This window comes from Lissotriton helveticus, chromosome 1_1 (genome assembly GCF_964261635.1).
Source record: "Lissotriton helveticus chromosome 1_1, aLisHel1.1, whole genome shotgun sequence".
In the NCBI taxonomy this organism is placed as follows: Eukaryota; Metazoa; Chordata; class Amphibia; order Caudata; family Salamandridae; genus Lissotriton; species Lissotriton helveticus.
In genome coordinates this window covers 280,951,221-280,977,143 of record NC_136057.1, presented here as the reverse complement: position 1 = coordinate 280,977,143, position 25,923 = coordinate 280,951,221, and positions in this window count along the sequence as shown.

Genomic DNA, 25,923 nt, shown 5'->3' with positions numbered 1-25,923 from the left:
CCTCCTCCAGACCCTCATACCTGTTGTTCACCCTGATGTTGAATTGGGGGGACCTACTATATAGGTTCCATCTTCTCTCCTTTATGATCTCAGGGCCCCTTTTTTGCAATATCTGTGCTACACTATCTGTTGGTATTTTGTGTTGCTGTGGATAGAAGAAATCTAGGGGTCGAAGACTAATACCTGTTGGGGCAGTCTGCTGGTTGGTTGGAGTGCAGAGTAGATTTCTAACAGAATTAGGACTTTTAAAGTTAATGATGATACACTCCCCTGGTTCTAATTTCCTGTGTGTTCCCACCCACCCTACTCTTTGCACCATAATTATTTCCCCTGCTCTGGCATGCTCAAAATGTGTATATCTTGCAAGTCAGAACAGGCATTTATTTCTGAGTTTGAGTGGGGTCTCTCTCACGTTGGGTGCAATTGGTGGAGTTCCTGTTAATAGAACAACATATGGAGTACATGCCGGGGGGCTCTGCTGTATGTGTTAATGGTAGGGTAACCCCATCACCGTCCCTTTCCATCCCCCTCCTTGTATTCTTTATGGTAGAGTTAGGCTGTGCTGCAATTCCCACCCCCACCTTTGTCATCACTTTCTCAATTTTATCTAGTCTAGTGATTAGAGGGGCTAGTTCAGTTCTAAGTGTGTCCCTCCCTTTATCGTGTAAAGCGACCATTAGGTCGCGTGCCCATGGTGGATAAAGGGTATCTCCGCTAGCAGGTTGATGTGTGACCTCTTCAGGACCGTCCATGTCCTATACTATTATCCTCCGTAACCACTTTCTCCCCACAGGTTTTTTTTTCCAGGGGCCAGCCTCAACAGTTGACTTGCGTTTGCCGCTCTTAGGAGCAGTTATTCCTGATCTACCCTTGCGCAAGACCTTTTTTGGGGGAATGACCTGGGTGGGCATCTCAATTTGTATGACCTCTGATGGTTGGGGCGTAGCTACTGATAAAGATGGATGGGTGTGTGTATGAATATATCCGGAGTGAGCGACAGCCTCCGCTCTGTTAGTTCCATTTCTGTGTTGACCACCCCAATAGCCCTCTGTAGCATTTTATCTATCGATGTTTGTGGCATTGGAGGAACGGAAACAGTTTTGTTTCTACTTGGGCCCACCCTTTTCCCCATTTTTTCACTCCCTGACTCTTGGTTCCTAAAACCAGTTAAGCCCTGTGGGTCAATAGAAAAAATGCACTACCCAGAATAACTTGTTACTTTTTTCCCTGCTACCCGTGATACAACAGTCCACAGTTTTTGGCGGGACACCCCTCAGTCCAAGGTTTTGTTTGTGGGCGGAATTTGGTGAGACTGAGCAATCATAAGCTTTACGCCATCTTGAACATATAGCACTGCATCAGGGCCCAATTGTTACTGCCATTGAGTCTATACTTCCAAGTCTATGAGGGGGTTGATAGAAGGCTTACCCGCTCTTTTTCTCCACCTTGCACACGCCGATAGCAACTGCCCAGTGGGTATCCCAGCCCAGCCTCTTCCGGCCTATGACCGCGCTGAGGGAGCCCACAAGCTTTTTCAAAGCGCCTCCTGGCGCTTTCGCAGTGACGCGGTGGCAGCCGTCAGTGCGGGACTGTGGCAAGTGTAGTCTCCTCTGGAAGGAAGGCGGAAAAGCGTGGAGGATGTTTGGTCGGTGCAGTCCCCCGGGACTGTTCTCGTAATGCAGGTAGGGCAGCTGGTGGCAAAAGCTTCACAGGGAATCTTTATTCGATTTTTAGAGAGGATTGATAGAGCTTTGATGTTTCAACTGCTTCACAGCGCTACAGTTCCTAAATCCCCATAATGCATAACGTTACTCCTGGGAAGGGGTTTCCTGCCATATCACAACATGAAAGTACTCAACACAAATTGCTCCAGCAGGCACATTAACCCACTGAGCCATCACTGGGGTTCCCATCACACTCTCATCACTTGTCACTCTCCCTTGCACCTTCGACACGGAATGTTATCAAGACGGGCTTTTCATTAAAGCTTTGTTTAAAATTAATCGCGTATATATTGCCTCTTTTGAGGAGCTGATGTAATAAATGCAATTTGTAGTCGTAAGAGATACCGCTTTGGCATAGACTGGGGAAATATATCTGAGTTCTAACACTAATAAATTTAGTCGTTTCCAGGATAAAATATCCTCTGCAACAAAAGCTACAAAACACACATCAAGTCCATCTAGCCACCTCGTGGGAATATAGGGATTTAGCGGAAAAAGTGGCATTAATCGATAATGAGGGAAATCTGTCTGTAATGCTAATGGGAAAGGGAATTGAGCAGACAGACGTGGTTTGATGAATCTGTATCATTTAGTAATACAAAATCCACAGAAACCGATTTGATCATGGACTTCATAAAATAAAAATTGTAATGCGTTTTTCAAAAACACACTCTGCAGTTGGAAGAACTAGGGTGCACATGCATCTAAATAGTCAATAGTGATTCTTTTATTGCGATTTTTAAGGAATCACAATTAAAGAATCGCTATTGCCTATGCATGTAGGAATTGGAAAAAATTGCGATTCCTACACATTCCTTAATTGCGAATCGCAAATTGCGAGTCGCTATTAAGGAATTGCTTCCCATTCATTCCTATGGCCTAGAGGTCCATAGGAAAGAATGGGAATTGCATGCGCAGTTTGCGAGTACCCAATAGGTCCTCGCAAATTGCGCATGGAATTTCAAGGGTGCCAAAAGGACACCCTGTTGCACCCCTGAATTTTCAATTTATCCACATGTTGCACACACACATGCCCCAAGGGCATATGTGTGTGTGTAACATGGGACTTTGAAAAATGCATTTTAGTGCATTTTTCAAAGAAATCACAAATTACCATCAACTTGTGATTGACGGTAATTTGTGATTCCTATTTGCGAAATAGCAACATTTTACTGGTTAATGCATTGCATTTAAGGAATCGCAATTTGCGATTCCTTAAATGCAATCACAATTTAAGTAATTGCAAATTTTGCGATTACTAAAATTCCGATTTTTGCATTTGGGATGATACATCCCATACCGGTCACAAAGGGGCAGATACTGCGAATCTGCCCATTTAGGACAGTTTTTTCCTTGATGCATATGGCCCTAGATCCATAAGTAAGTAAACGAAAACTGTGCCGCCAGTTAATGGGCTCAAGTAAATACAACCAACGTGATATTTTTGGTAAAGATTAAGAAATCAACTACCCTTCTTACATATATACTTTTAAAGCCAAAGTCTCTGTGTGATTCATTTTAACTATTTGGAAGGAATGCTGCTAACAGGACATTCTTCTTCTGTTCACATCAGACCCCTCCATTCCAGATAGGGCAAATGGGGACCCTGCCTGGTTTCTTATGCACGTGACACAAAATCATATGACCTCGGGTCAGCTGATAATAACTAGGATGAACCTGTTCTTTTGGGCTGTGCACACACTCAAACACTTAACCGCCCTCACATAAAGCAGACTGTGTAAAAACTCGCTCCATTGCTCTTAATCACACCACAGACAACCTGCTCAGTATGTTTCACATAGTATCTGCTCAAAGGGAAGTGTCTGGGCTGGATGTGAATCTGAATTTGTAGCTGCAGTGGGTTTCTGCTGAGCCTCTGGTACCTGCAGAAGGATGGACAGTAGTGATATGCTAATCACTAGGAGTCCTTTGGTGAGTGCATGGTGGGATCAGGTGTCAGATGTGGCCCTGAGTGGAGTGACTTCATGGTAGTGGCTGGTTTTGTCAGTGTTAATGTGAGGCCATGAAGTAGGGATTGTTTCTCCAGCTATGATGAGAAGTTGAGCTGAGAGGGTGGCAGGGTTGAGTTTAGGATTGAAGTTGCTGTATATAAAGGTGACTATGTTACAAAATAATTCAGAGAGCTTGTTGCAGAGATCTTGTGATGCTGCTGGAAGTCACTGGAGTTGATGTAAAATGTTTGATTATGGTGAAGATTTCCTTGCTGCTGTTCCTGCTAGCGTTGATGTGGTTTGCTTGGTGTTCCGGATCAGCTGGTAATAGTGTCTAGGGCGGATTTGAAGATGTCTTTGTCTGCAGTCTCTCGACTTGTTCTCCACTTGAATTCCATTTGATTGCAGTGATTTTTGATAGCCTGAGTTCCTCTGTGTATCAGCTAGCATGTGCTCGGGCTCTCATCGTGGTGTGCTGCACAATTTTTTGATTTTAACAAAAAAAATATTTCTATCTCAAAAAGGATTGAATAAAACTAAAACATTGCCACACATCCTGCTGTATAGTGGCAGGCAGATTGCAACTTTCAGTTGCTGACTGATGTATTTGGGCATGAAACCTTTGCTCAGACAGTGTTTATGCGTATACATAATAAAATTATGAAGTAATACTACCACAATATGCACCACATTCTGCTGCATGAATAGCTTTTTCTCGCATCAAAATTGCTATATAATTTGTCCTCTCCTGCCACATAAACCCAATGGCTCTGCCAATGGGATTACATTGCATATAGACTCTAATGTTAAATGTACTATAGGTCCCAACTATGTAAGCACCTAAAAACATTTGGGTCACACCTCAGTCCCAGAATGTGCCGTGTCCTTTTGATTTCTGATAGTATACCCTTTTCAACTACCCTAACTTTTCATGCTGTAGATTAAGGAGTTTTCCCTTCACACGATACAGCTCTGCGTGAACTTTGATCGTAGTTTGTGGATTGTTTGTTAATATTGTATGTGATTTCCATACCCACAACGGTATGCAACCTTTACAACGCAACTTTTTCCAACGCACTACCATTACAACGAAACTTTGACAACGCAAAATCCATTACAACGCCTGCATTTACAACACAGTCATTACAACGCATGACACTACAACGCACACCATTACAACGCATGCCATTACAATGCAGTCATTACAACGCATACCATTACAACGCATAACTTACCATCCAACACTTACCCTACTGTTGCACCCCCTGGAGTTAGAATAGTAATTTTTACCCCTACACTATCCAACACTTACCCTACTGTTGCACCCCCTGGAGTTAGAATAGTAATTTTTACCCCTACACTATCCAACACTTACCTTACATGCAATGTAATGTAATGCGTTGTAATGGTATGCGTTGTAAATGTAGTATGCGTTGTAGTGGAATACGTTGTAAAGGTAGTTTCAAAGAATTCGTTGTAATGGCATGCGTTGTAATGGTGTGCGTTGTAATGGATGTTGCGGTGTAAAAAATGCGTTGTAAAGGTAGGCGTTGTAAAAGTATGCATTGTAACGTCATACATCCACCTACAACCATCGGTGGATGGCAACCCAGGAGAGAGGTGGGGCAGGCAGATGGGTGGTGGATGGGTCCCATCTCACGCAGTCAATCAATCAATCAGCATTTGTATGGCGCAGCACTGTCACCCCGGGGGGGATCTGGGAACTGTGAACTGTGGATGCTATGTCTCCATCAAGGAGCCTGGACAGTAACGAACAGAAAGAGGCTATATAAAGGTCAGAAGCGAGCAGAAGAGGAAAAAAGAACATCAGCGATGAGCAGAAAGAGGAAAAATGAAGGTCAGAAACGAGCAGAAAGAGAAAATATAAAGGTCAGGAACAAGTAGAAAGAGGCAAAATAATGAGCAGAAGAGTACTTACCCAGTATGTTGGATCGCCTCCTCTGGTCCTCTGCTTCAGTCCCTCGGCACTGGAAGCTTGAACCAGTTGAATTCTCTGCACCAATTCAGACGCTGCTCTCATGCTGCTCATAATGTTCAGCAGCATGAGAGCAGCGCTAGGATTGGCTGGAGTGAGCTGCCTCAAAGCTCCTACTGGCACTGTGTGTCTGTGCCTGCGATCCACCAAACTGTCTGAGACGTCTGGTTGTAGAGGTGTGGAAAAGTAAATTTTGCCATGTTCTGTGTCCCTACGTGTTCCCCATCTTATGTTATATGTGCATGATTAATATGCATATGTATTCCCCTATGATCAATTAAAGACGCAATTCTAGTTGTGTCCAACTCTAATATACCAGTTTCCAGTTCTTGTGAAAGCTACGAGTATTAGGCCTATGTAAAGCTATGTTGCCATGTTTCACAGTGTGCACGTTAATTCAGTAAAAGTCTCCGTTTCTAGGCCTCAAAAGGGCCCGGACACTCAGATTCAGCTCCTGTCTCCTGAACCCTCGCTGAGGAGCGATACAGCCCCCACCTGTATCCCTGACCCTTCACTTACTTCCTGCCTCACAGTGCCCGGCTCGGCCTGGCTCTGCCTGCCAGTCTGCCAAGAGTATGTTATGATTCTAGTTATCAGTCCAGCCCTCCTTCTCTGCATTCCTAAGCTACTGAATCGCATCAATAGTTTCAGTCATCGTCTAGCCTTTACGTCTCCATGTAAGAGAAATACTGTATTAATGGTCATTTAATATTCCTCAACACACACTACATGTAGAATAATGCATGCACCAGTCTTAGAGTCTGTTAGCCTTTGCCCTGATAACTTTTGGATTCTATCAACATGTTCTCTAAACATCAGATACTAGATAATGTTTAGGTACATGTCGCTCTGACTCTCCAGACTTTCGTCTCCTCTTCTAGCACAGAAGTCATAGCCCCCAGCTTCTCCTAGTAACACGTCATTGCCAGCTTGCGCGCACCACTAGGTCAGAGGTCCCGGCTCCTTAGGTAGCCCCCTCCATGTTTCCGCCCCATTTATGACATATTCTGTTACGTTTACATCACATGTCTATGTATACGCCTCCTGTTACACCTACTTTCTGCCTTATCTTTCGCGACTGCTACAAACCCCGCCCACTGCTACGCCTACTGTATGTACTGCAATGCAATTGTTTTAACTATATATACTTGTGCACTGTTATTAAAGTTAGCGCGCTCATCCCAGATCCTGCCCGACAGCTGTCGGGGCCCCCCTGCCAGGCCCTGCCATCCTATTCCCGTGCAGGTTGTCCTGTTCCTGTCCTTTATGCTGTATTAAAGCCTGCAAAATCCAGCTACCTCGAATCTTGACTCTTATTTATTGAGCTATCTGTTATTGTATATCTAGTCAAAAATAGAGGTATTATTTATTTATTTACCACATAATGGCGCCCGAATAGGGACTTGCCCTTTCCCCACGCGCCGGAGAAGCCACGCAAGCCCCCTGACCCTCTGCAGCCGTGACGGAACCATACCGTGCACGTGCAGATATTTCTGCTTCAAGTATCCCTCAGGCCCACGGAGGAGACGGAGGTTGCGGTCCAGCATCCAGACGAGGCGGTGGAGGAACGCGGCGAGTCCCGACCAGAGCCCAAGCCGAGAGTCCAAGGTCCGAGGTATCAGGAGGCCCACCCGTAACTGAAGAGAAGTTCGTAGTCCGTCGTCGTAGCAGTCCAGTCCAGTCCGAGGCCTTCCGTTCTTGCTGCCCGGTGAGTACCGTTGCTGGGGTAGTATCTAGACAGGGTCAATCTAATTGTCTCTGGTCCGTGGGTTTGGGTACGCAAATCCAACACGAAGTGTCCACTTAGGTGGATGCGGGTCCTGACGTGTCTCTTTATGGGACCGGTATGTTTCGTACTGTTTCAGCAGTGCATCTAGTAATTCTAGTAAGTTCTGTTCTCGAGAAATTCATGTGTTTCTATTTTCAAGTATTCCAGGTAATGTTTCTGTTCGAACTGTTATTTTAAATGTCATTTCAATGTGTTTTTAATGTCGTGGTATGAGTGATCAGTCTTAAGTCATTATTGTGTTCATTGTGTATTGTATTGTGTCCAGATCTCAGTATAGTCATGCCTTTGTTTTCAAAATTACATCAGTTAAAAACTAGAAAAGGTCTGCTCGAGGAAGCAGTTCCTGTCCCGCCTAGGGACAGTCCAGGTCATTTTATGTATCAGAAGCATGGCATAAGTGCCATATTATATCTAGACTTATGGGTCGAGTATACTAAGGAATTAGAAGAGAAATATAGATGGCCTGTATCAGGCACATGGGATGCCGAGTGCATCATGCGAGTAGAAGAAGTATTATGGAAAAAGAAAGCCAGACAGTCACAGAAAGATGCCATCGAGTTATGGCGCAAAGAATCTCATAAAAGAACCGAAAAAGAAATCAGAAAGTCAGAATTAAGTAGAGAATCCTCAGAAAGAGCCCAAGAAAGGGAATTAATCGAAATAGGTGAACGAGTTAAAACCGAACAGTCAGACAGACAGAGGAATGCCCTTATCAAGGGTATGTACCCTCTTCTTGCCGAGGGCTTGCCAAAAGCAACCCCGGAGGCATCCAGTAATTTTCCGCCACCACTAGTTCCGACCAAGCTACGTCACAAACCGACCGCAGCTGATATTTTTCTCTCGTCCTATTTGGACGACACAGTTCCCGAATATGCAAATCCTGCTCCGCCAGCTCCTGTAAATAATGTAATTTCTGTTCCTCCAGCCACCGGGGCACCTGTTACAGCACCTGTTACGGTACCCCCGGTCCAGCCTACAGTACAAGTACCCGCTACATCGGTCACTCTGCCAGCACGAAGAGTATCAGTCGACGATTCCAGTTTAGGGGCCGCGGGAGGAGGTCCCCCGGGAACCCCGCCGCCACACAAACGTGTAACGTCAGTCGAGTTACATGAACGTGCGTTACAGCGTACGCCCAAATATCAGTCCGTTGCAGATATCAGACGAGCTCTTACCGAATGCCGTTATGATCCAGTCCCAGGTGATGATAGTATGGTTATATATTCATTGCGTGTAAGACGGGTGACCGAGTATTTGGACACCCTACCGAATATGAAAGAAGATCTAGACAGAATATATCGTTTCATTCGTACAGGAACAGATTCAGAAAGTATTGGAGAAGTCATGTCTCTAAGGAAAGCTGAGACCCAGCTCATGCTATTAAAGTTTCTAATCAATTGTTTAATAAGGGAACAAGATTCCCCGACTACAGATCCGACTGAAATGAAAGTCCTGACAAGGTGGAGTGATAATATAGCCGAGGGTAAACACAAGACACTCAATAGTATAGAGAATATGTACAAGAAAATTCGTAAAGAAATAATAAGGTTACACGAACAACGCAAAGAAGCTCTAGGAAGCGAGAAAGAAAATGACTCTTCTACTGAAGAGGTAGAGGACGAGAATACCGCCAGAATAGCGTATGTAGGTAAATCTAGATTTCCAGACCGACACTTACGCCTAGAACACAAGAAAGTGTTTCATCTTCCAGCACCAGAACAAGGCTCTCTAGAACAAGTATTTCAAGCTACCGATCACATTCTGAAATCACGAATCGGTTATAGTGAGTTAAGTACCATGCATGAACAAGAACTAGCCCGATCAGCAGTCCGATGGATTACTGATTCTACCACTTTTCCAGACGAAATAGTGGCACACATGTTCCTGAAACTGCCCCCAGCCGAGCAGCGACTGGTGGGTATGTATATGATCCAGCACCTCATTACACTGTATGAGGATCAACATTCTGATCCAGGCCCGTTACATGATGTCCTGAACGAGTTACTCCAGTGTAGATGGAAAGGTTTAGGTACCGATTTAATTAGTGTCATTCTAGAACAGCGCCACAAATATAGAACGTTTTTGAACCCGCATTTTGTTCATGTCTCACCTCCAGAAAGTAAACCGTTTTACATAGACAGACAGCATCCGTTACGAGAAGTACACCCAGTTAGGACAGAGGGTGGTGAAATGCAACGAGTATTTGTTTACACCCCAGTTACCAAGATGGAACTCTTAGAGATGAAGAAATTAATTCCCTGTCACGACAAAGATCCAGCAGGGTTCCACCGAGAATTAAAGGACATGCTCCGTATGGGAGAATACACGTATCCAGATATTATTAAAATGTTAAAAGTCCTGTTGCCCGCGGGCATATACGAAAAACTCAAGGAAAAGGATTGGGAGGTGGGAGAGAAAAAGATTGATTGGACAGCCCTAGAAGCTGAAGATAAGATACGAGTACCAGGTACCGGTCTTGGAGACAAATGTAAAGAATTACCTGAACTATTAATACAAGTTTTACCTAGATTATTAGCCACTAAAAAGGAAGACTGGGATGCGATCTCAGCCTGTAAACAGAAACAAGACGAAGACACTAGTGATTTTTATTCTAGATTTGAGAAATGTTTTATAATAAACAGTGGTTTGAAGACGAGTAGCGAGTCATACCCTCATCTTTTTGTTACTAAATTAGTCGAGAATTCAAGTCCACAAGTTAAGAATAGAGTTTTGAAAGTCGAAAGTACATGGCAAGCTAGTACTCCGTCACAGATGTTACAGATGCTCCAGTATCACCAGAATAGAATCAGAGAAGAGCAAGAACACGAGAGAAGACGTATGAAAGACACGAAAATGAAAGTACTAGTTGCACAATCTGTTCCTCAGGACAGTCAGAAGAGGGGTCCGAATCAACCGAATCAAGCCAGTCATCCTGCAGCTCCCGTTAAAGGGACATGCAATTATTGTAAACAGCCAGGTCATTTTATAAACGAGTGTGCAGTTCTGAAACACAATATAGCCACTGGTAAAACTAAAGAAAGACCACGTCCGCCTAGACAAGAACAAGTTTCACAGACTTCTCAGCCACAGAATGCACAACAGACAGTTACAGCACCACAGCCTATTGCTGCAACACAGCATGTTACACAGCAGATGTACCAGTATGCACAGACAGAGTATCCAGAGTATCAAGCGTATTCATGAAACAGCCTAGAGAGGGAGGTAGGCTTGCCTCTCATCGAGATTCCTGTAGATCAAGAAGGTCCCTATGTTCACAGTCAAGTATTAGGGAAAGACAGAAAGTTTTTGATTGATACAGGGGCAAGTAGGACTACTATTAGTCACGACGAGGTTCCAGGGGCTCCGCTCTCAGGCTCTAGAAATATTTCCCTTGGATTTTCAGGAAAGCCAGTTGTTAACGAGATATCAAAGCCAGTTACTCTAGAAGTTGGTCCATTGTCCCGAACTACTGATCTATTACTTACGAAGTCATGTCCAGAAAATTTGTTAGGCATTAAGACACTGAAAGAATTAGGTGCAGTTATTTGTTGTTCCCCAGAGGGAATACGTTTGTTTTTACGTGACTTCAAGGGTCACTATGTATTACGAGATTTTGATCCGAGATTATCTAATGTCCCGCAGCATCTATGGGCGCAAGGTCCAACTGATGTTGGTTTTATGCAAATCACACCCCATCGTGTGACTCTCAAGCAAGGTATAGTCCTGCCAAGAATCAGACAGTACAGATTGCCACCTGAGGCTGTAGCAGCCTTATCCAAAATTATTGACGAGCTCATGGCTCAAGGAGTAGTTGTAGAAACTGACTCCAATGTATGTAATTCTCCTATCATTCCAGTCATGAAACGTACTGATCCAAATGCACCCCCAGTCTATCGATTAGTGATTGACCTTCGAGAACTCAATAAATGTATTATTCCCCAGTACCCAGTTGTTCCAGATATCTCATCTCTATTGACAGCCATTGATTCTGAGGCAATATTTTTTACAGTAATCGACCTCAAAAATGCATTTTTCAGTGTCCCCCCTTTCCAGACACCGAAGGGAGTTCTGCCACTCTTTCCTTATCCGTTTTCACATAATGGTTCATGTGGAGCCTGGTCCATGTTAACGTCATCCTCAAATGATATGTCCCTTCTGAATAGTACATGTTTTCCAGACAAGCAAGGTCTTCCCCACAGAACAGGGTTAGATCTAGAAAATGAAGTTTATAATTTGGGTAATTATTCTTCGAATTTTATGGTCCTGAATGTTCAGTCTGATCCTACTCCAGACTTACCTGCTATTTCAGTACTACCAGTCAAAGGCGAATTATGTGTCAGAAATAATGGTTCCGTACATGTAGGACATAGTGATTGTACTACTATTGTCAAGTATAGTGACAGTGGGAAATCTATTTTCAAAGCCTCACGTCATTCATATTTTGTTTGTGGTCAGACCGCATATGTCCGTCTGCCCCTCGATTGGGATGGAACATGTTACATTGCCTTCCTACTGCCACCAGTTTTTCTAGCCCCATCTGATTATCATAGAAACACACATCTAGTACACATTAGACATAGAAGGGAGATCGAGTCCCCGATTGTCGATCAAACTGAAACTGCTCTAGAACAGTATACAGACTTCAATAGAGGTTTCTTCTTCTTTATAGGACCTATCCAGAATAGTAAGTTAATCCGTAGGTTAACCAGAACCCTTGAAGCAGTAGTGAATGAAACTACTTCTGCTCTAGGTAATTTAACCGAAGAGCAATCTGTTATGAGATTTGTCGTGCTCCAAAATCGTCTCGTTCTTGACGTCATACTGGCCGATAGAGGAGGAGCATGTAGAGTCATCGGATCTAGTTGCTGCATTTTCATTCCTAATAACGCGCCGTCTGTTTATTCAGCTATAACCAGACTTCATAAAATTGCCCATCAGTTACGCCAGAATCCAGGCACCTGGACTTGGTCCGGTTGGCTCTGGAGTATTATTTCTGCCTGGGGATGGAAAGTATTGTCATTCCTAGGTATAGCAGTAATGATCATTTTCAGTTGCTGCCTCTGTTTACAATGTGGCCCTGCGATTTGCGGCATTTGTGCTACATCCTGTATTCCAAATCCAAGTCCTAGTCCTAAGTCCCGTTCCAAGACAATTCGAGACGAGCAAATGATACTGTATGAAATGATAGATGGTATCATGAATATTGATGTTTCCTGATGGAAACGTAGTGACAAGGAGGGAATGTGGAAAAGTAAATTTTGCCATGTTCTGTGTCCCTACGTGTTCCCCATCTTATGTTATATGTGCATGATTAATATGCATATGTATTCCCCTATGATCAATTAAAGACGCAATTCTAGTTGTGTCCAACTCTAATATACCAGTTTCCAGTTCTTGTGAAAGCTACGAGTATTAGGCCTATGTAAAGCTATGTTGCCATGTTTCACAGTGTGCACGTTAATTCAGTAAAAGTCTCCGTTTCTAGGCCTCAAAAGGGCCCGGACACTCAGATTCAGCTCCTGTCTCCTGAACCCTCGCTGAGGAGCGATACAGCCCCCACCTGTATCCCTGACCCTTCACTTACTTCCTGCCTCACAGTGCCCGGCTCGGCCTGGCTCTGCCTGCCAGTCTGCCAAGAGTATGTTATGATTCTAGTTATCAGTCCAGCCCTCCTTCTCTGCATTCCTAAGCTACTGAATCGCATCAATAGTTTCAGTCATCGTCTAGCCTTTACGTCTCCATGTAAGAGAAATACTGTATTAATGGTCATTTAATATTCCTCAACACACACTACATGTAGAATAATGCATGCACCAGTCTTAGAGTCTGTTAGCCTTTGCCCTGATAACTTTTGGATTCTATCAACATGTTCTCTAAACATCAGATACTAGATAATGTTTAGGTACATGTCACTCTGACTCTCCAGACTTTCGTCTCCTCTTCTAGCACAGAAGTCATAGCCCCCAGCTTCTCCTAGTAACACGTCATTGCCAGCTTGCGCGCACCACTAGGTCAGAGGTCCCGGCTCCTTAGGTAGCCCCCTCCATGTTTCCGCCCCATTTATGACATATTCTGTTACGTTTACATCACATGTCTATGTATACGCCTCCTGTTACACCTACTTTCTGCCTTATCTTTCGCGACTGCTACAAACCCCGCCCACTGCTACGCCTACTGTATGTACTGCAATGCAATTGTTTTAACTATATATACTTGTGCACTGTTATTAAAGTTAGCGCGCTCATCCCAGATCCTGCCCGACAGCTGTCGGGGCCCCCCTGCCAGGCCCTGCCATCCTATTCCCGTGCAGGTTGTCCTGTTCCTGTCCTTTATGCTGTATTAAAGCCTGCAAAATCCAGCTACCTCGAATCTTGACTCTTATTTATTGAGCTATCTGTTATTGTATATCTAGTCAAAAATAGAGGTATTATTTATTTATTTACCACAGAGGTTTACACTGAGCATGTCAGGTTGGCCGTCGCAAGACAGCCAGCCAAAGTGACATGCTCAGTGTAAACTGTTGGGGTGAGCATCACTCCCTTGCTGCCAGTCAGCAGCAGTGGGCCCACCCGCAAACACTGTCTCGGGCTAGGGAACAGGGAAATACGGTAATAAATAATACATTCAATTAATTACTATTTTATTTTTCACCTTTGCCGCGCCAGCAGCAGGGGATAGACGCTCCTCTACCCTAAACAAGGTGCCGCCGCTGATATATGATGATGAATATTTGTTTTTCCTGTTCATGGAATGCAAGAGGGGTTCTATTTGAAGCAAAGTTTCTCGTTTTCTTGAGTGGGCCGTTCAAAATGTATAGAACAATGTGCTTTTGGGAGGGAGAGATGAGATTTTACATTTACACTACTAGTAGAAGATGCAGATGTTCCTACATAGTAGTCAAATGCTGTACTGCTCTGAGTTAAATGTTAAATGCCTGAGCTCAGATGAACAGATTCGTGCATGTTATGCAGCTCAGACTGCACATGAATTATCTATAGGCTTTACATTGCTCCACACCACTCATATTAAATAGATCCTGACTTTTGCATGACTCGGTGACTTATTGGCAACTAAGCTAATGATGTTTGTCACAGCTCTTGCTGTGTAATAACACTCCTTCAGTGTCCATGAGCAGATAGCAGGCGCAAACCTGTTTTTGACATTATTATCAACTAATTAATCATTTAAAACACATTAACTAGTGTAAATTCGTGTGGCCCTCATGTTGTTGTTTATTTTCAGGCTGAACACCTGCCAGGTTGGGTTGTTGGTCCCACACATAAATCAACGTTTGACGTCGGACATCCGTCACTGGCTTGTTTTGGATGTATTCCCTTTCCCTTTCAGAGGTACTGCCAGTTATCCACCACCACAGGCTGGCCCGTAGTGGCGACAGTATGTAGGAAGAACAGCACACCCTGCAATAATACACACACAAACACGGCAAGAAAATGTATATAATGGAACAAAAAGATCTGAAGAAGGAGAAAGCACTCTCACCTTGGAGCAAGGATTCATCACACATAACGAAAAGTTACATGACAAATAGGCAGCAGACGAAAACAAGCATTTACAAAGCCTTTAGGTCTGCTGCTGGCTACCACCCTCTTGGCGTTGTCAGTGCTTGTTTTGATTTGCCAAGGTTTTTTTTTTAAGCTTTATTGTTGAGGGAGTCGCTATGCTCTCTATAATATGAAATAAAACATTGACTAAAAGAACAAAAAATGTATTTGCTTTCAAAAGAGCACTCATTCACATAGCACTCCTTGGCACTAAAAGTAAGAGCATTGTTTGTGAATGTGCCCCTTGTTCAAGGGTTGGATGCCTTCATTCACAGGGAATGTAGCTAATGGCTGAAGTGGGTGAAGCGGGGGAGCCACTGCCCCATGATGTATGTAGAGGGCGGGAGAAAACTGTGAGTGACACAATTAAAGACCAAAGAATGAAGAGGGATGGCTGAAAGTCTCTATCAGTGAGTATATCGTACATATAATCTTAATATAGTCAAAAAGGCCTTATTAAAACCAGACCTAATGAATGGGGCAGGCAGGCTAATGCAAAATGGCAACAACAAAAACGAATAATGGCTGTAGGTATGCATCAAAACACCCTAGAAAAAGAAATGAATAAATAAAGCTGTGCAAAATGTACCTGTCTGAACAAACACCGAGGTAGAAATCGCAGAAAGTAGAATGGTGCAAAAATGCAAAAAGGGCTGAGGCACACTTTCAGATCTCCGAAGAAGTAACAAAACAGCCAAGCTGAATATGCCTGAACTTGTGACCCACAAAAACACGTGGGAGTTGCATCAAAGTAGACATCAATGCTGTCTAAAAATGGATCTAGCTGAAGCACACACAACATTCCATGCCTTACACAAAACCATTGTGTAACAAATTCACACACAAATACTGCTAAAGACAATGTAAACGCAAACTGTCACCAGCATGCCACGTAAGCGCTACAAATTACGGGTCATATTCAGCCGCGGTCGGTAGTGGGTGTACCTGCAGGGCGGTGACGTGGTGAGGGGGAGGGGCAGGGTGGGGGTAGTTATCTATGGATTACGGAGGTTTACAGGTAAGTAAACATTTAAATAAATAAAACGAATGCAGTGCAGTGAGCGCAACGAAATTCGTATGGTACAGCTCAAAGTCCGACATAGGGCTTATCTATCTTGCTCAGCACTTGTTAAAACGGGCTTCAGAGAAGGCCCTGACTGTCGCAGAGGGTGTGGTATGGAGGGCACATTCATATACAATATCTGGGAGTATATACATATTCAGCGTTATTGGCCCGATGTGACCAGATACATGGGGGGAATCCTAGGCACTCAAACAGAACGCAAGCCAGGATTGTGCCTCCTGAATATTTGGGTACCCACTGACCTTGGAAACAAAGCAAGGACCTGGGTAGCATTGGGATTGATGATAGCGAAACGGAATATCACTAGACTATGGGGGGCACCGGAGGCGGCAACACTCGCTGCATGGAAAAAAGATCTCGATTGGCGTATGTTAATGGAGCAAACAATATATGAGTCAAGGGGCTGTCCTAAAAAATGGTCGCAAATATGCGGATTGTCGAAAGAATATAGAGGAAATGTTTGTGAACCTCCGCGGTTGTATCCTGACCCATCTTCTGTGGTAGAATAAATAAGTAGGTTTTAGTATAGAACAACTGTGTATTAGAAGTAGATAGTCAGTTGAAAGATCCAAGATACATCTAATGTTAAGGTCTGTACAATACTGTGTGACTTTGTTTATATTCAATGCACATTGTCATCAATACAAAGATTTATAAAAAAAAAAAGGGTGGGCTGGGTGCATCCCCTGTGACTCCATCTTGTCTTTTGAAATAAGCCCCTGGGTGGGCCCAATCCTGGGGGCATGTTAAAAATAAAGGAGGGGTGTATGGGGCCCCCTCCTAGAGTTTAATTTAACACTGGGAAGCACCGCCTCATCAGGGTTTTTTTTATTAAATTATGCGGTGGTGCCCACATGGCCACCTCCTGAGGCTTCTTTAATGATTAAATGGGGGGCCTCTATGACCTCTCCCAGCCCCGGGGAGCAGCACCTCCCCTCGCCTTTTTAAGTGAAAATACGGGGGCTGTGCGAAACCCCTGCAGCCCTTGAGGCCACCACCTTCCCGGTGCTTTAACTTTTATTATTGGGTGGTTATGTGGACCACCCAGCCCCATGGACTGCCACCTCGCAGTACAACCATGGCATAAATGTGGGGGAGCCCGCAGCCCAGGGGACCGCCACCTCCCCGGGGCTAAATAAGAAATTAATGTGCTAGGCACACCCACGTAGCCCTGGAGACCACCACATCACCGGGGCTGTATGCTGCGATGGAAGGGGGCTGTGCGCCCCCCTCCTGGAGCCCTAGATGGCCCTGGGGACCACCACCCCCCAGGGCTGGCTCCAGCGATGTCCCGGGGTGCCCTCACCTGGCACATTGCAGTATGATATGACTTGGCGGGAGCAGTGCCATAATAAACTCTGCGTATAAATCATAAAAGATAAAGGAGGCCCCCTAATCTGTCAACTTTGGGACAGGGGAGATATATTGTAAACCAGTTATTGTCCCACAGGTTTTGCCATTAGGTTATTTTTTTAAGAGCGAAATCAAAGTACCGAGTTGCAAGATGTCTAGCAATACCAATCACACAAATTGTATATAATGCAGGAGGCTACGTTACAGAGCATAGGTCAAATGATATAGTCAATAATCCACCAGCATGCTAAAAATATACTTTTTGAACAATACGGGGACTAAAATTTAGGTCTTTTTAATACTGGCAACCTAGAACAGAGGTAACAAACCTAAGAATAAGTTAATTGCCATTAGAAACCCTGTAGCATATAAACATATATTAAAGTAACAGAGAGGCTGCTACTATTAATTTCGCAATACAACAATAACAGTGGCTCGTTGAAAATAAAATATCCCATTTTTTAATTATACAGTGGCAGGATGACCCCCACCAAGGAATGAATGCCAAAACTGACACACAAGCCCATTGAAAAGCTCGTGCTATCAATTAACCGCCAGATATTATAAACTGGGTAAGCATAATTAATTACAATTTGACGTGACAATTGATAATCACTCCTTTGGTTACAATACGGTAAAAGAGGTGTATTTACTTACAGTACAACTGAAGATACATATCGGTGGCTCCTACTACCAGAGCGATACTTATTCTCAGAACAATATAAGGTAGTGTTGTGCTATATTGATCTGTCACACCCAATATTCGATACCAATAGAGCACACAGATTATTGATCGCCATCTTATCATCACTCACAGATATCGATACAGCGATTGTCACAATTGAGTGAACTGACAACATCTCCTGACCGGATTCTATAACCGGCACCCGGTATTCCAAGACTCATCTGGAATCCTTTTTTTAATAACACAGGTAACCTCACCCTCAGACATTTTCCACTAAATGTCTAGCCTTTGAAAAATGAGCCCAGTTATTATTGACTGGTGGCATGGTACTATTGCCGGAATGATATTAGTGTTAAGATGTTAATTTTTTAATTTTTTCTAGCAATACCAATAATGCTGATGATCCACCTATGTTTGTAGTATAATTCACCGAATAATTGTAGCCAGTGTACAAGTGTTGTTCTAGTAAAGTGCTCTGTTTGAAAAATTGTGAAGGCAAAAAAGTAATTTTCTGTTTCTTTTTAGAACTTGGTCCTGAAGAAGGTTGTCTATTATTAGCCTGTAACCGAAACGCCGCGTCGACCCTTGTTCGTTTTGAACTTTTTAACTGATGTTTTCTTCATGTGATTCTCAATGTTTTTTAATGCTATGCTCAATGTACTTTACGTATATTTTTTAATGATTTATTATCACTGTGTACAAAATGTTATTATTTGAATAAATGCATAAAGTATATATATTTTTCCATACAATTACTTTTCTGGCTTTCCTTTTTATCTTGATTTGAAATATATGTGCTATAATGGTTTAACATTTTAAATCTCTGGTGGATTATTGACTATATCATTTGACCTATGCTCTGTAACGTAGCCTCCTGCATTATATACAATTTGTGTGATTGGTATTGCTAGACATCTTGCAACTCGGTACTTTGATTTCGCTCTTAAAAAAATAACCTAATGGCAAAACCTGTGGGACAATAACTGGTTTACAATAATAAACTCTGCTCCGCTTCTAGTAAGTGAGAGCAGAGAATGCTCTAGCTTGCTAGAAGCGGTGCAGAATTGCTTTTGGACAGAGGGAGCTGCATGTTAGCTGCTCCCTCTGTCCAAAAGCAAGGCTGGCTACCACAGGATGCTTGGAGTCAGCAGGAACCGCCGGGCCTTCAGGCTACCATTGCTATCCCCAACTTGAAGAACTGAGTGCCCTGGGTGGGACCAGGGCACCCAGCATTGTGGCCAGGCCCTGGGTGACTGGAGTCCTCGGGGCCAAAATCAGTCCAGGGAAGGAGGGCCACCTGGCCACCTTCCTTTAATTTAAAAAAATGAAAAAATGGGGGATGGGTTTCCTGAGACTGTAATCACCCCCTTCTCCATTCTAAAAATGCCAGGCCCCAAGGCATGGGGTCCCTGGGGCCAAATATGGCCCATGGAAGGGGGCCTACACTGCCCCGCTTCCTTTATTCTCTCAAACAAATACGCTTCTGGCACGATGCTGGAGGCCCACCCCTTTCTGTAGCATTCTGCGATCGCCTCTCCTGGCTCACTACTGGTTAAGGGATGAAGCCCCCTTGGATGCTGAAGGTCCTTAGGGGCCAACAAGACCACCTCTTTCTGCCAGTAACTCCCATACTGCTGGATTGCTGAAAGGTGATCGAAGGACACGTACCCTTTTTCCACCACACTGCAAACGTGCCTTTTGGCGCACTGCTTGTGGGCGGAAGATGTTCCCTTGCCTCCTGTGGTCCTCAGGACTAAAGTGGACTTCAGCACCAAGGGGTGCAAAAGGGGGTGTGGCCTTCAACAACCTCTTAGGCACATTTGCAGAGTGGTGGAAAATGGGGGCGTGGCCTTCAAAGACCTTTCAGCAATCCCACTGTGTGGGACTTACTGGAGGTAACAAGAGGGGTAGTTGGCCTGCAAGGACACTCTGGAGCCAAGGTACTTCATCCCCCAGCTCGCAGTGCACCAGGGGATGCATTTGCAGAGTGGTGGAAAAAGGGAGTGGGCATCCGAAGACCTATCAGCAATTTCACTGTGTGGGCCTTACTGGAGGTAACAGGAGGTCTTCTTATCCCCAAGGATCCTCTGGAGCCAAAGGCACTTCTTCCCCAGACCGATATGGTCAGTGACATCGCTGGTGACAACACTCATGACATCTCAAATTACATTACTGATGACATCACCCACAGAATCACTGACACACCCACTCACACCCCCATAGAACCTTTCATACACCCACTCCCACACCATTCACAAGCCCATTCTTAGACCCATACCAGCACTTACACACCAACTCACTGATTCATAGATCTACACACACACATCCACTCACTCACCCATACAGCCACTCATACGCCCACTCAGTCACTAAGACAGCCACTGACATATCCACTCACACACCCAAACAGCCATTCGCACACTGGGTCAGACAGACACACATAGATTTGCGCGCACACGTAGTCAAGCACCCATACGGTCATTCACACAGCCACTTACTCACCTATACAGTCACTCACACACACCCACTCACTTACTCATACAGCTACTCTCACATTCACTAACTCATCCATAAAGACACTCATATACCCCATCACTCACCTATATTGCCTTTCACATACCCAGCTCCTCATCCATATACCACTGACACATCCACTTTCTCACCCACACAGCCATACACATACTCGCCCACCCATACAGCCTCTCACACCCGCACTCACTAACCCATAAAGCCACTGACTCACCCACTCACGCATCCATAGGCAGTCCCACACCTCCTAGCCCACCCACAAAGACACTCAGACAACCATACAGTTAACTTAGACAATCAATCACTGACCAATACAGCCACTCACGTACCCACTCACACACCCATACAGCCACTTATACACCAAATGAGAGACTGATACAGACATTCACACAAACAGTCACTCACCCAAACATTCACTGAGACACCTAATCACTCACGTATACAGTCAGTCACTCACCGACTGAATCATCCATACAGGCACTAATACAACCACTGATTCACCAATATACCTTGGTAAATATATTTGACATTCATAAACTTTTCGAAAACACTCAGTCACTGGATGATGTCATCAGTGATGTCCTTTGAGATGTCATCAGTGATGTCACTAAGCATGTCATGAGTGACATAATATGTGAGGTAATAAGCAGTGCATTACAGGTGGCGTAAGTTATAGTTAGCTCCACTGCTGAATTTCATTGGTTTTGTACCAGTGAAACCTGAGCCTAACTATAACGTCCCTGTAACCTTTGGTTATTTTCAGTGAATTTCTTTGTTTTATTCTTATTCTATTTCCAAACTATAACGTCCCTGTAACCTTTGTTTTTTTAGTGAAAGTGTATGTGTGTGTGTGTGTGTGTGTGTGTGTGCGTGTTTGGGTGTGTGTGTGTGTGTGTGTGTGTGTGTGTGTGTGTGCGTGTGTGTGTGTATATATAAATGGGATGCTGAAACTTCTCTCTTTAACTAGGTTTAGCCCCTTTAAAAATATGTTTGTTTTACCCTAAATTACTAATTCAGATATAACATGGGGAAAACCCTAAGATCCAATGTGACTTAAGGTATAAAGGGCATTAATCTACAAAGAGTTTTCCAAAGGCATGTATTTAAGCAAAATATAATGCATAAGCAAAACAACAAAGAACATCCTGCTTCCAACAAATGACAGGTAAAAGAGTTTTCGGTTTTAATAAATCAATGTTCAAATGATAATTCTAATAAATGCTGAGGTGCTACGTGTGACGGCACAGTGAAAGTGAAAATAAGTGACAGCAAAATGTGCAAAAAGAGACATAATCCAAATGAGTCCTAACCATCTGGACAGGGAGTCAAATATATAGGAACAATAGTTCAGTCCAAATCACACTTTTTTTTGTTCCACATTAGTCTTTTCATAAATGTGTTTATGGTTCAGACATAATAGTCGACGTTTCGACATCAAGGGAATAATTTGGGAAGGTCTTCCTCAGGACAGATTTAGCAACCTAACTGAAATGAAATACTGTCTAGCAAGCAAGACCATCAATTAGGAAGTCAATATGCTGTGGGTGCATAATAAAACATCCTCCACTTAAATGAGAGGTAACACTGGAACTATTAGAGAAAGCATCTAGATGCTTCTCTGCAAAACCGCAGAATCGCTTGTCAGTCCATCGGAGTGAAATGAGCATACTTCATCACACGTAGCACCGCAGCATTCTTTGGCATTGTCATTTGAACAATTGCGTTATTACAACTGAAAAAAGAAATTATCAGTCATTTGTTGAAAGCAAATGTTCTTTGTTTCTCTGCCTATACATTATATTTTGCTTAAATGATTGTCTTTGAAACCCTTTTTGTTTATTAATGTTATGTTATGTTATGTTATGTTAAATTTGACTTGTAGAGCGCACGTACGCCCGTAGGCTTCATGGCGCTATAGGAAGTTTTCAGAAACACAACACACCAACAGGAGGACAGCCTGGAACATCTAAGGATAGGCTTCCCTAAAGAGCCGGGTCTTAAAGGCTTGTCTAAAGGCCAAAATATCCTCGTGTGACCTTAAAGAAGCTGGCAGGGAATTCCAGAGGGAGGCAGCAGGAAAGTGAAAAGAGCTGCCGCCCTGACGTTGTTTCCTAACAACAGGCACCGTAAGCAGGCTTTTGTGACTGGAACGAAGGTTGCGAGAGGGGACATATCTGGCAAGCAAGTTGATGATAAATTTGGGGCCCTTGCCTTGTAGTGCCCTGAAGATAATGCAGCCGGTTTTAAAAGCCTCCCTCTGAGCTATCGTCAGCCAATGCAGATCTGCCAGGCCTGGCCTGATGGACTGCCATTTAGGAAGCCCACAGATCAGCCTGGCCGCCTGATTTTGAACTAGCTGCAGCCTCTTGAGCTGCCCGGCTGGAAGACCCAAATATAAACTATTTGAGTAGTCCAGCCTAGACAGCACAAGGGCGATGGTCACCTGTATCAGGGCAGAATGGGTTAGGAGATGGGCAATCTTTCTAATCTTGTGCAGCTGAAAGAAGCATGCGGAGACTACTGTCCCTACCTGACTTTTCAAGGAGAGGTCTTCACTAAAGGTGACTCCAAGGCTCTTGACCGTGCGGGATTTGGAAGGGGGATTCCCCATCTCCGGAGGCCAAAATTGAGGTCCCCAGCTGAGTTCACTCTTCCCAGGCAAGATCAGTTCAGTCTTGCCTGGGTTGAGTTTTAGGTGGTTAAGGCCCATCCACCTCTGGATGTGAGCCATGACCTCCCTAAACTCAGTAACAGCGTCAGGCGAGCCTAGGGGGGAAATCAATTGCAGATCATCTGCGTAGTTAAAGATCCACACTTTGAATTTCCTCAAGGAGTACAAGAGGGGACGCAGGTATAAATTAAATAAAAGGGGGGACAGGGAAGAGCCCTGAGGGACACCGCAGTCGTTCTTAATTCTAGGGGCTGTGAAGGTGCCCAGTCTCACAGCTTGAGTCCGGTCAGACAAAAATGATTCCACCCAGCTCAGGGCAGCACCTCTGAGGCCTGCCTGCCCGACACGGCCGACCAAAATGGTGTGGTCGACCGTGTCGAATGCAGCAGACAGGTCAAGGAGTACCAGTGCCTGGTGGACGTTCCTGTCTGCATTACACCGAAGTGTGTTCTGGACTGCCAGGGTTACCGTCTCGGTCGAATGGCCTGGACGGAACCCAGCTTGATTGGGCTCCAGAAACCCAGTGGTTTCCACAAAGTTGGAAAGACAATTGGAGACGTGAGCCTCCAATATCTTGGATAAAAACGGCAACAGGGATATGGGACGGTAATTTGATGAGTCCCGGGGGTCCAGACCTTTTTTTTTATCAGAGGGATTAACAGGGCGTGTTTGAAACCAGTAGGTACCCTGCCCTGGGCCAATGATTTGTTTAGTAGGGGTAGGATACCCTGAGGGATAGTCTGACCGATTTCAGAGAAGATGTGGGGGGGGCAGATGTCGTTTGGAGATCCGGACTTAACCCTCGCCAAAAGTGAAGAAAAAGTTTTACCATCGATGGCCGGGAAGGCATCTAGTACAGAGGGATTATAAAAGGCGTCATCCAAAGGAAGTGACGTTGGGGAGCTAGCAATGCTCGACTTAATAATGACAATTTTTTCTCTGAAAAAGTTATTCAGGGAGTCACATAGCTTCTGCGTGGGAGCTATTGAGGGGGCTGTCCTGTCGTTGTCACAGAGTTCATTGACTATATTAAAAATGTCTTTGGACTTATTAGATGAAGATAAAATTTTTGTGGAAAAGTAGTTGAGTTTGTGTTGGCTTAAAATGTTTTGATATTTTTTCCTAGTGGCGCAGAAAATTTCCCTATCCTGTGGGGAATAAGTGGCTCTCCACTGTCTTTCTTTCTGTCGTACCCCTAATTTAAGTGCTCTAATTTCCTGGGTGAACCATTTGTGGGCATCATTACCTCTAATATTAGACAAGTATACAGAGGGGGCGAACAGATCTGCTGCGTGGAGGAGCCAGGAGGACAGTGCCCTCTCGTCAACCTCCAGGTCTTCGCCTGATAGGGGAAGGGTGTTGTTTAACATGTCCATGAACCCAGAGCGGTCCATGGATTTCCATTTACGGAACTCTTTTCCCATGGAAGGTTTGGCCTTAGGCTGCCCTTGAATTGCTAGTGGGAACTGGATGAAATAATGGTCTGACCAAATACAAGGACTTATAATGGGAGAGAAAGGTGGTAGATTATGTGTCCAAATTTGGTCCAAGCTGTGGCCCTTCTGGTGAGTGGGTAAGTGGATGTGTTGGACCAAGTTTAGATCTGTAAGCAGATCCCTCAGTTCTCCAGCTTGAATGTCTGTGTTTGTTCTGTCGAACCAATAATTTAAATCCCCCACTAGGACAGTTTTAGAGTACTTTATTACGTGAGAGGCCAGTTGTTCTGCCAAGAGTACTGGATAATTAGCCATGTATTGGGGAGGACGGTATAGCAGAATTAGAGTAAGAGCCCCACTCACTGAGTCTAATGTGATGACCAAGTTTTCGGTGTTAGGGAGAGTGAGAGAAGGTAATTCCTGAAAATGAAAGGATTTCAAAATGATTGCTGCTACCCCACCTCCGGCCTTCCCTTGTGCACGGTTGGCAGTCAGAATATAGTAGTCTGAGGGAAGTGATGCAAGAATGTCCGGCAGGGAATGAAGATTGGTCCACGTTTCGGTCAACAGCAGAAGATCTGGTTTTCCTCCATCAGGAAAAGAAAGATGTTGACCTGGTTCTTTATTAGGGACCTTGTGTTGAGGTAGTAGCATCGCAGGTTATGTATTAATGAAGGAGCCGATCGAGGTTCAGTCGTCAATGATGGAATAGACTGAATATCATCGGCCGGTAGGGGAAGGCGGGAGAGCCCAAGTCTTTGGATATGTGAGCAGATGTGCAAGGGGAGTGTAGGGAGGGCTATTCCAGAGGGGAAGCTAGGTTGCAATGATAGTAACTCAGAAGAGGAATACCTCAGAAGATGGTCTGGGGGGGTGGTCCCGGGTCCCGGTCGGCCGCGGACGGGCGCAGATGGGCTTAACTCAGGCGCAACTCCGGCGCGCCTTCGTCGCGCCCGCTGCGCTCGTCCGCTGCGCTGACACATATGGACCGTTTAAGTAAGGGCGGGCCTCGGGGGGTGTGGCGGTGATGTCACTGGCCTCGCCTCCCACCTCACCCGAGCAACCCGGCCCAAGATGGCGGCCCCGGCCGCTGCGAGCCCGCTGAAGCGATCAGCGCTCAGCCGACCGCCGGTGCACTCAGG